The sequence below is a fragment of the Lactuca serriola genome, chromosome 4 (assembly GCF_051521515.1).
Source record: "Lactuca serriola cultivar US96UC23 chromosome 4, Lser_US96UC23_V15, whole genome shotgun sequence".
NCBI lineage: Eukaryota > Viridiplantae > Streptophyta > Magnoliopsida > Asterales > Asteraceae > Lactuca > Lactuca serriola.
Window position 1 is genome coordinate 319,247,178 of NC_136411.1, and position 12,515 is coordinate 319,259,692.

General features: G+C 37.2%; 1 long non-coding RNA gene across 1 annotated transcript; it reads right to left on the bottom strand.

The window, feature by feature from the left end:
• Positions 1–2,643: 2,643 nt before the first annotated feature.
• Positions 2,644–4,113, bottom strand: LOC145100693 (uncharacterized). Its single transcript, XR_013705202.1, has 2 exons — positions 3,080–4,113; positions 2,644–2,993 (listed from the first exon to the last, which is right to left on the bottom strand). It is a non-coding gene; the product is annotated as an uncharacterized LOC145100693 (long non-coding RNA).
• Positions 4,114–12,515: the final 8,402 nt, after the last annotated feature.

Consider the following 12,515-nt stretch of genomic DNA (forward strand, 5'->3'; position numbering starts at 1 on the left):
ATTACAACAAATAACTTCAAACATTAAGTTATATGTTTATTTCTACTTCTAATCATAGATGATTTTTTTTTGAACTGTACATTCGGAAATAACAACACTTTTACCGCATTCGATATTTTTTTGATTTTTGAATTTTTTTCGAACATAGGTTCTTTTGTAATCCTTATCTGTGAAAATATAAACAAAAAAGTACATCAAAAACCACCACAAACAAACATAATAAAAAACACTAGTCGTTTACCCGCGCCAAGCGCCGGGTGTGAATATTTAAGTCAGAAATTAGTTTTCTAGTGACGATTAGTTCTTTTGTACATATAGTTTGGTGTTCTATATTGTTGACAGAATATGTAAAGCCACTAATATGCAATAAAAGTAAGTGAATGTATCATCACTCCTCTTTTAACGGGATTAGAAGAAACCAAATGACCTCACATTAATTAGTTTCTATTAAAAATAAATGTACATTGTTTGTTTTTTAATATAAATGTACTATTTTATTTAAACATGATTAAATCTTCATTTTTACAGTATAATAATGATTTGTGTTATTTTGTCACAACAGAAGGGTAATTGATAAATTGGCGCAAAGGAGTCCCATAATCGGTCTAAGCGGTTGAGTGAGGTTAAGCAACACTCTAAATCCTAATAAAATTAATAAATATGATAGTTTTTTTATATACTTATTTTGTTAGAGTGTAAGTAATGAGGTGGTAAACAGGGTGTGTTCAAGTATTCCACAATGTATAAGTAGTTTATATCGTTTATGTCTTCATCAAAACTATAGTAAATTCTCTCTTCTTCATGGAATCAACCGATCAAATAATTACTAATCTCGTCGACACTATCATTTCTTGTGGATAATATTGCACATTAAATAATATAATCTAATTCAGGTCTATTAATTTCCAATGATGGAAATATCGTATCAATCAAAAGATTCAATGACTTTCTTATTTTAGGAAAGGGAATTACCATATCATAGAGATCTCAATAAAGTTTTCGTGCATCGTTTATTCAACTCCATCGCTGACACGTAATAGATAGTCTAAGAATCATGGATCGGTTAGTGCACTCATATTTATGGTTCACCGTAACTTGATAATCGAAGACCAAAGAGGCAACATTTATATGCTAGAATCCACGGTCCGTGCTTGTGTTCCACGTCTCACGACCGGCAACAAAAATATAATGTTTAACGAATATACAATAGATTTGAAATTTTATAGTTCAACCAAAATACAATAGATATTTTGTTAACCAAAAATGAAGATTAAACAATATTGAAATTACACATTTTCTTTCTTGCTTGCTGAAAATCACACTTTGTAGAAATAAATTGATTTTGTCTAGAAGTCATTGTGGGTTCATTTTGCAAAGTTGTTAATTATATTTAACTGCTTTCTTTTTTATTTTTAAATTCGTATATTTTTTAAGCTTGGACTAATATGATAAACAATAATAACTTTGGCACCAAATTTATAAGTTACTTGTTACTAAAAACAAAAATTATTAATTAGATTATTTTTTATCATGATGGTCAAATTACATAGTTAAAAAAAAAAAGAACTTACTTCAAATTGCATTTAGATAAAATTGATTGTTGTATTCGTCTTCATTTTCAAGAAACCATCGTTTTTTCTTTCTTGAAAGTGATGATGTTATGTTTTGACTATTTTGTTAAAGTAATAAGTATCTTTATATTTGATGTTTAATAAATTTAGTAAAAAAAGAAATATGACTAATGTTAAATATGAATAGCCCAAATCCCATTTTCGACAAAGCTAAATTCACGCCTTTGACCACTTTAAGGATCATTTGATTAGGCCCGAGGAGTAGATGTAAATGTTACAATTCTATTTGCATCTATCTTTAAAAAAATGATTAAATTGGATTATAAACACTCATTATTTAAAATTACAATTCGCTTATAATGTTTTTCTAATAGTAATGGTTCCATGTTTTTTCAAATTGCTTCATTGCTTAATTTTCATTAATCTGTACGTATATGCAAAAAGATAGTTATATATATATATATATATATATATATATATATATATATATATATATATATATATATATATATATATATATATATATATATATATTAAGAATTTAGACTGTACATGCATTATCATTGATATGAATTCTTACAATTTCAAGGCTTCAAAAATTTAGAAAAAAAAAGTATAAAAACAGGATTGGATAGTGTTAGACAACAGTGAAAGTCAATCGTAACGATATGGTTAAAATGACAAATTTAACCTTGAGAACCCAAACTTTCACCTCAATCCTAGAGATTGGTTTATCAAGCTTGTATACAATTTGATGATATTTACTTTCATTTCTTATTTATTACACTATCGTACTTCCAATTCTCTTTCTTATTAGGGCTTTGTATTAAACTGTCATACTTCCAATTAAGCAACACACTTTCGTTCTTTACTATATTATAGCATCCTACTTCTTTTCTTTCTATTACAACACTGTATTTATTAAGTATAAAATTTTAACATGAAAAAAAATAAAAGTAGGATGATATAACAAAAAAATAATTAAAGTAAGTTGTTTTTCCTTGAATTAACCTAAAGAAATATTAACCGGGTATTTTGGTCAAACACATACTCACACGCAGCACACAAAACACACACATGAAAGTTGTAATTGTAATTCCACCGATTAACTATAAACACCGATTTATATCACAAAAAAGAATGCACAAAAGTTGTAATTATACTTTTAGCCAAGTTTATGCGCATACTTTCTAGTTTCCAGCAATGGCTATAACATCATATAGGTCTAATCCAGCAGCAAAAAAAATACCATAATGACATCACGTTGTGGTTCTTTTGGACAATTCGACATATGCTCCTGGTAAAAAAATGAAATAGACAAAACACATATCAAAAGGATAGAAATATAAGAGCTTGAAACACCTTATTTCCACTCTGGCTTAGGATCATTGTAAGCCACTGAAGTTCAAATGACACAGCGAACTGCCACATTCATAAAAACATTAAAATATGAACAAAAATAAGAGCTTGAATGCTTCTTGATTAATATACAGTGGCAGAGGCCTCACCTATCAAAATGTCCATATAAAATCCCTTCTACACTTGTAAGGTCGTTTTAGGAATTCATGACTTTTTTCTTCTTTCTCATAGATTCTACTCTAACTGCAACCAAAATCCATAATGCCTTTTTCTTACATATTATCAAAATAGACCATAATTCCCTTTTCATATCCCCACACTCCATCTCTTCTTAATATATTACAATCCAATGGTAAAATCCCAATATTGTACCTAAAAATAATAAGATGAAATTACCCTTTCTCCTTATTGAACTTTTGACAACATATCCTTCCTGTTAAAGCCCCCAAAACACTTTACAACTATTCAACCTCCTATAAAGGAACTGAAAGTAGGGTAAATAGACAAAAATGAAAAAAAGTTATAATTTAATAAAATGACCAAGGCATGATGTTGTGATAGAGAAAACTGAAAAACGTTTCATTTTGGTCATATATACATATATATTTAAGGATGATATTAGCAAGAAATAGTCTTTTATAAACAATTTAATCCACTAACTATTACTTATTACCTTTCCATGATCAACATGACCCATGATGGTTTGAACATGGGTACTTCAATGGTTCTCATTTCAATACGTGTAAACATATACACACATATAGTTAAGTTAGGGTTACTGGTTATGGTTTTTTCTTTTGAAAAATATAAAAGAGTATCTAAATATGAAAAATACAGGTAGATTTTTTCTTTTGTGCAAATATGAGAAGTGTGAAAAATATAAAGCAAAACACCAAGAACATGTTATGATGTTCAATACAGGTAGATTTTTCTTTTGTGCAAATAACTTAAAATATTAGCATAAGTTGGTGATATGGCTCATGGATCCCGAAAGCAAAGTGTGGTTTCTTTTGGTATGCAGAGTCAAACAAGTCAAAGAACCAAAGTATTATAACGAAGAGTTATACAATTTTTTTGGTAGTAATAAAGGATGGGAAATTTCCATTAGGAGTAACTTCTTCTTCCTTTTTGGTTTTCTCCTCTTTATTAGCTCCCCTTTGCATGAACTATCATACAGATAAATAAGAACAATGTGACAACCCGATATTTCAATTCTATGTAATGACCTAAAAAGTCAATTATTGTAACCACTTTTGTGATAATGAAATTAACTTCGAAAATAAAATCTCCAAAAAGTTTCTGTTTAATTACCTACTATGATAGATGTCATTAAACCGTGATCGTACGTAAAAAGAACGCCCAAATCCAACTTCGTATATTGAAGTTATGATTTTTCCAAGTTCGGCTTAGCAGCAGACAGCTAAAAACTCGAATCGGAGATCGAGCGACTTTTGGCCGGAATGAACTAAACGAGAATCGAAGGTCTCGACAATGGTAATTCAGCGGTAAAAAGTCTGGTTAAAACCGACGTCAGATAAAGAAGTTATGAATTTCTAAAGAAATTCCTTAAACACGACCTTTTAAAAATAAATAATAAAAATAATTTCAAAATTTGCCGACGGAATCTAAACGAAAGTTGTAGAGCGTAGTCTCACCTACGCGTGGATATAAAGACCATCGAAAACGGAATTCGTATGAAGAAGATATGAATTTTAGAAGTTTATTAATTAAATTAAATATAAATTTAATTATAAACTCTTGGTAATATCCGAAGAGGAGTCAGCAGATAGGGCCGAAGTACGCCCTGCGTACCCTCGTACGCCCCGCGTACTCAAAGCCAAGGCCTCGGATCGTCCACATCCCGGTCTATGCGAAACTAGCCTTGTCCCATCCGAAGTCCGAGGCAGTCGAGGACTCGGTCATGCATGACGTACGCGTACGCCCTGCGTACCGAGGCGGCTCCCAGCCCCTATAAAAGGGATGCGAGGGTTCCCAAGAAATGGCTCCATTTCTCTCATTTCTTTTGCGTTCTTGCCTCGTTTTCCGTGCCTGTGCTAACCCGAAGCCCTGGTCATTTTGCTCAAGTCCCGAAGATCGTTTTTACTCCCGAGATTCCCGAGAATCCCGAGAAAAATCCGTTTCCCGAGACGAAATTCTGCTCAGTTTCCATCTTGCTTTCTTCAAACTTTCAAGTGAGTTCATACCTCTTAATTAACCTTTTAAATGTTCTATAAATGCTTTTATATGCTTTCAAGGGGGGAATACAAGTAAAACACACGATTATTACCGGGTGTTATATATAAAGTTTTATTATACACTTTTATTAAATAGAATCATATGTGATTTATAATCTTTATAGGGAACTCTCGTATATAAAATATGTTACAATAGCATTCTATCTTTTGGAATATAAATTGTTTTAATGCATGTATAAACTAAACATTTTCTTAGATTATATGTATACTTGTCTATCTTAGGCTCTACAAAAATCTATACTTTCATAACAAGTGATTCCTTTTCTAGGTATTTCTAAACAAACGAGACACACTTTTAGAAAACTATAATAGGTATAGTTTTATGAGGATATTGCTAACTTTTACATACTAGAAACAATATTTTCAAGAAGTCAATTTCATATACTAGAACAAACGAACATTTTAACACGTAAATCTGTTTTTATACTAAGATTTGTGAGACATTAACTTCACGTACGTTCGAGTACACATTTCAAGTCCTGTATTATATACCAGAATCCCTTGGAGGGGGAGCATGGTGTTTGTGTATAGATCTATACGGGCTTGACAACCTGCGCCTTGACTGTTAGCTACAGTCCACCATTTGGGGTGACAAACGTCATAACATTCCAACGCCTGAAGAACGTTGTGTATAGGCATTCCAAGTCAATAGTATGGTTATAAAACTCACATGGGGTATTAAAAATACATTGATTTACGAGGTTTTCAAACACGTTGGTTATTTTACACTTACATATATTTTTAGAAACAAACATTGGTCTTGAGAGAAGGCTACTTTTATACTAGTAGAAAATATAGGATTTTCTAGAAACAAACAAACAAGGACAAAACATTTCATTTCATACAAACATTATCATTTAATAATTATGAAACTCACCAGCTTAAATGCTGATCTACTCTTTCAAAATTACTTGTATGTCCCAGGGATTCAGTAATTTCAGGTATCAATATGCTTTTGAAGAAGGGATGTTGCGGCGCCAGTTTAATCTCATATTTTGACATCATATTGTAATTGGTTTTGAACATGTAACTTTTGACAAATGTAAACTTTCAATTATATATATGATGGTTGTATTGCTTTCTTTACTATGTATTCATTTGTTATGTTACCACATGAAGTCATCTGCCCCCGAACGTTTCCGCCGTTCAGGTTTGGGGGTGTGACAGATTGGTATCAGAGCAATGTTTATAGTGAACTAAGTATATCGAACCACATAAGATATACAAACTATAAATGCTTAAGGGACTTATACTCTCTGACAAAACATTTTTCTTTTGTTTTTACGCTTGATCAGCGTTTCGTTTAACTTAAATTGTTAGTTCATTTAAGTACAAGTACATGCATACAACAAATTATTTTCATGATTATATCTATACAAGAAGTATTTAGACAAGTTGGACACTACGATTAAGACTCGATATATGTAATCGGATTTGGGAAAAATATAGCATGATCAACTATATTTGTCCGAGATCGGACCAATATATATCGAGGATTGCTCGTAGTAAGCAACAAGTAAAAACTTACCAAAACATCACAAGAATCAAACACAAGAATTTAAATACTATAGGAGTATTTACTACATAAACTAGTTTAACTTACATGTTTAATTCTTACATGTTCCAACTTTATTTCAATTCTTATAACCCTATTCTCGTACAGTCAAATGGCTGGATTTCACTACCCCGACGACCCCTACTATCCCAACCAAGGCAACGGGGGATGGATCGAAGATGATCCCGAGGAGGACGAAGAACCCATAGAATTGGATGATGACTCTGGTACCGACTCAGAGCCGGAAGTGATCAATCCACCTCCCGCCCAACCTCCCGTCTTCGTCAGGAACTTTCAAGGACCGACTCCCGTCTGGGGAAGTCACCTCCACCACTGGAGCCAACAACAAAACCTACACCCTCCCTGCGGCATGTGTCGAGACTTCTACGATGTCCGAGGCGGAGGTTCGGCTGATCGGGCACTCCCAGTAATGGTTGGCAAACTAGCCAATCAGTCCTACCAATTCGGAGTTCAAGCTAGCCGGATTCGGGATGTCAACGTGGAAGTACAGGTTCATACTTCTGACATCCGTAGGCTGGACAAAATTCAGGACAATGCCCAACTCCAAACTGAGGCATTCCAAGCGCAAAGGATTGCGGCCCTAGCCGAATTAAGGGAACAACAAGCCGCTTTTGATAGGCGTCTTATGGAATCGAAGCAATTGGATGCGGAGTCAAGCTCCAAGCGCAACCTACGTCGCAAGTAGTGCTTGCCAAAATCTCAAATTTTGTTATAAGTTAGGACCTCGGCTAAAAGTTTTTAATTTTTCTTAAACTTTGTAATCGGAGACCCTTATAGGAGTCAAATTTTCGTGATCATTGTATCAACTATTATATTAATATAAGTGGCACTATTATTAATACGTGGAGTATTTCATTCAATCCCTAAAAAGTTATGGAAAAACAAAATGCTTGTTTCGTATTTTCAGTCTTACAAATAACTTTCATTCTTCTATTTGAGACTCGTACTATCATCTATTGTTGGGCTATAGCAATATAGTTCATGAGACACATACAGTTTCTATGCTATGGAATTCTTATCTTTATCTTTTCAACCTATAGTTGAAGGATGCCTCCGCGTAGGAACCCAAGGCGAAACAACGGTGGGGAAGCACCTATACCACCACCACCTCCACCACCTCATTTTGATGTTGTCATGTTCCAAGCAGCAGTCACCGCAGCGGTAGCAGCTACCATGTCACAGATCAATAACTCGAGTACTACTGGCTCGGGAACTGGCACACACCTATCCAACCATGGCGAGAGTCATGGGCAACCCCGAGAATGCACCTATAAGGACTTTACTAATGCAAAACCCTGAATGTTTTATGGAACTGGTGGCGTGATGGCTCTGAGGCAATGGATCGAAAGGACAGAACCAGTCTTTGAAATCTGCTCCTGTCCCGAGCACAGCAAAGTCAAGTTTGCAACCTTCACCCTTATTGATAGAGCTTTAGCTTGGTGTAATGGCCACGTTAAGGTACTTACCCTGATAGTGGCAAACTCCATAAGCTGGGAGAGCTTAAAAGTCATGCTGATGAGAGAATACTGTTCACGAGGAGAGATTCAAAAACTCGAGCACGAACTCTGGACTCTTGGAATGGTTGGTACTGACATCGCAACTTATACCAACAGATTCTGTGATCTGGCAATCCTCTGTCCAGGTATGATTGCTCCTGAGAGCAAGAAAATAAAGAGATATATTTGGGGACTGTCGCCCCAAATTAGGTCAAGCGTGTTAGCTTCAAAACCTGACACTTTTGAAAGTGCCAAGGAACTGGCACAATCTCTTGTTGACTACGGAGGTCATCAGAACTCAACGGTTGCTACACCAGAACCACAAAAAGGAAACAACAACAACAAAAATAACAAGAAGAGGGTATGGAATAAAGGGAAGGGAGGGTCTTCCCAAGAACCCGCGAAGAAACAACTGGTTTCAGTGAATGCTGCCACTGTACACCGTTCCTACGAATCCCTACCCAACAAAGTCTTATGGGGGTAACCTTCCAAAGTGCACGAAATGCACTTATCACCATCATGGACCTTGTCGGGAAATGCAGTGTTCCAACTGCAACAAAAAGGGACACACTGTCCGTTTCTGCAAGGATCCTGTAAAGCCGATCACTCAAGTTCCCAGCACGGGTGTAGGCCAAACTTGCTACGGTTGTGGCGAGGTGGGCCACTACAAGAGAAACTGTCCTAAGGCAGCAAATACCGGCGGGGTGGGACGAGTTTTGGCTATAGGCCACGATGAAGCCGTAGCTGATCCGACTGTAGTTGCTGGTACGTTCCTTCTAGATAGTTCATACGCATGCATATTATTCGATAGTGGAGCGGAGAGAAGCTTCGTGAGCCAAAACTTTATTCACTTACTTAAACCAAAACCTAGCAAGTTAGAAAAATCATTCACCGTAGAGATGGCCAATGGAGAAACCGAAAACACTAACTGCATATACATGGACTGTACGTTAACTTTAGACGGTCATTCTTTCCCAATAAATCCCATGCCGGTCCAAATTAAAAGTTTCGACGTCATAGTCGGCATGGATTGGTTGTGTCTTCTTCGCGCCGACATCATGTGCTTTGAGAAAGCAGTTCGTCTTAATCTCCCTAACAGCGAAACATTAGTGATTTACGGCGACAAATCAAGTACACACCTTCGTATCATTTCGTGCATCCAAGCTCGAAAGTGTTTATGGAAGGATTGTCGAGCATTCCTAGCGCACATCGTCGATACGAGTCAGGAACTGAAGGACATCAAGAACATTCCAGAAGTACGCAACTTTCCCGATATCTTTCCAGAAGAACTACCGGGATTACCACCACAACGCCAAGTCGAGTTTAGAATCGACTTAGTTCCAGGGGCTACCCCTGTAGCAAAATCGCCTTATCGCCTAGCACCGGCGGACATGCAAGAACTTTCCAGTCAGCTTAACGAACTCCTTCAAAAAGGATTCATCAGACCAAGTTTCTCACCTTGGGGAGCACCGGTCTTGTTCGTAAAGAAGAAAGACGGATCGTTCCGTATGTGCATTGACTACAGAGAACTGAACAAACTTACTGTCAAAAACCGTTATCCTCTACCCCGTATTGACGACCTATTTGATCAACTTCAGGGAGCAAACTACTTCTCAAAGATAGATCTACGATCCGGATATCACCAATTACTAGTACTAGAGGGGGATATTCCCAAGACAGCTTTCCGAACTCGTTATGGACACTACGAATTTGTAGTAATGCCGTTCGGATTAACCAACGCACCAGCAGTATTTATGGACCTAATGAATAGGGTGTGCCGTCCTTACTTGGATCAGTTCGTCATCGTCTTTATCGATGATATACTTATCTACTCCCGAAGTAAGGAAGAGCATAGTCAGCACCTACGAAAAGTCTTAGAAACATTGCGATCGGAGAAGCTCTATGCGAAGTTCTCTAAATGCGAATTTTGAATTCGAAGAGTCGAATTTTTGGGCCACGTTGTTAGCGAGAAGGGGATACACATGGACCCCTCCAAAATTAAGGCCATTGAGAACTGGTCGGCACCAAAGACACCTACAGAGATTCGTCAATTTCTAGGTCTCGCCGACTACTATCACAGATTCATAAAGAACTTCTTTAGCATTGCGAAACCTCTTACTGCATTAACCCAGAAAGGCATGGCCTTTGACTGGGAAGCGAAACAAGAGAAGGCGTTCCAAACGCTGAATCAGGCCTTGTGCACCGCACCGATACTATCCCTCCCCGAAGGGATAGAAGATTTCATGGTGTATTGCGATGCATCAAACCAAGGACTTGGTTGTGTTCTTATGCAGAGAGGGAAAGTTATTGCTTATGCCTCCCGACAGCTTAAGACACACGAAGTGAACTATACGACCCACGATCTTGAGTTAGGAGCAGTAGTATTTGCTCTGAAGATTTGGAGACACTACTTATACGGAACAAAGAGTACTATTTTCACCAATCACAAGAGTCTTCAACACATTTTTAATCAGAAGGAACTCAACATGCAACATCGACGATGGGTTGAGTTACTCAATGACTACGAATGTGAAACTCGTTATCATCCTGGCAAGGCCAACGTGGTGGTTGACGCCCTCAGTCGAAAGGAATACACTGGTCGGAGGGTCAAATCTCTGACTATGACTATCCATTCCCACTTATCCACACAAATTAAGGAGGCACAAATGGAAGCTTTGCAACCTGAAAATGTGGCAGGTGAATCCCTGCGAGGAATGGAAAAGAATCTAGAAGTCAAGGGTGGCGGAGCATATTATCTCATGGACCGAATCTGGACACCGAAACATGGTGGTTTCAGAGACGTAGTCATGACCGAAGCACACAACACAAGATATTCCGTTCACCCAGGTTCAGATAAAATGTATCTGGATCTTAAGAAACTGTACTGGTGGCCTAACATGAAAGCAGAAATTGCTACCTTTGTAAGTAAATGCCTTACTTGTGCAAAGGTTAAAGTCGAGTATCAAAAACCGTCAGGATTACTACAACAACCAGAGATACCAGAATGGAAATGGGAACGAATTACTATGGACTTCATAACCAAGTTGCCCAAGACGACGGGTGGACTTGATACCATATGGGTCATCGTCGACAGATTGACCAAATCCGCGCATTTCCTACCAATCAAGGAGACTGACAAAATGGAAAAACTTACAAGAACTTACATAAGGGAAGTAGTGCGACGGCACGGTGTTCCGATATCCATTATCTCCGATAGAGATAGTAGATTCACTTCAAGATTCTGGCAGTCACTACAAAGTTCCCTGGGGACTAGGCTAGATATGAGTACATCCTACCACCCACAAACAGACGGGCAAAGTGAGAGAACGATACAAACTTTGGAAGATATGCTGAGAGCTTGTGTGATTGACTTTGGAAAGGCATGGGATATCCATTTACCCCTTGTCGAATTTTCATACAACAATAGTTATCATACAAGCATAAAGGTTGCTCCGTTTGAAGCCCTCTATGATCGAAAGTGCAGATCCCCTCTGTGCTGGACTGAAGTTGGCGATACCCAGTTAGCTAGAGGACGAGTTCCTGAAAGCACTCTCACCGGTCCGGAAATCATACGAGAAATGACAGAGAAGATCGTTCAGATTCGTGAATGGTTGAAAGCCTCCAGAGACCGGCAGAAAAGCTACGCTGACCAAAGGAGGAAACCTTTGGAATTCCAGGTAGGAGACCACGTTTTATTGAAGGTCTCACCGTGGAAGGGTTTAATACGCTTTGAGAAGCGTAGGAAACTAAATCCAAGATACATAGGGCCTTTCGAGATTCTTGCTAGAATCGGCCCAGTGGCTTACAAACTTAACCTACCGCGTGAACTTAGTAACATACATCCAACCTTCCATGTCTCGAATTTGAAAAAGTGTCTGTCCGATGAGACTCTTGTTATTCCACTCGACGAGATCGAGATCAACGAGAGCCTCAACTTTGTGGAAGAACCAGTAGAAATCATGGACCGAGAGGTCAAACAAACAAAACAAAGTCGCATACCCATCGTGAAGGTTCGTTGGAACGCCAAGCAGGGACCTGAATTCACATGGGAACGCGAAGATCAGATGAAACAAAAGTACCCTCACCTTTTTCATATTCACTAGTATCCTTACTACTTTAAAATTCGGGACGAAATTCCCTCTAACGGGGGGATGATGTGACAACCCAATATTTCAACTCTATGTAATGACCTAAAAAGTCAATTATTGTAACCACTTTTGTGATAATGAAATTAACTTCGAAAATAAAATGTCCAAAA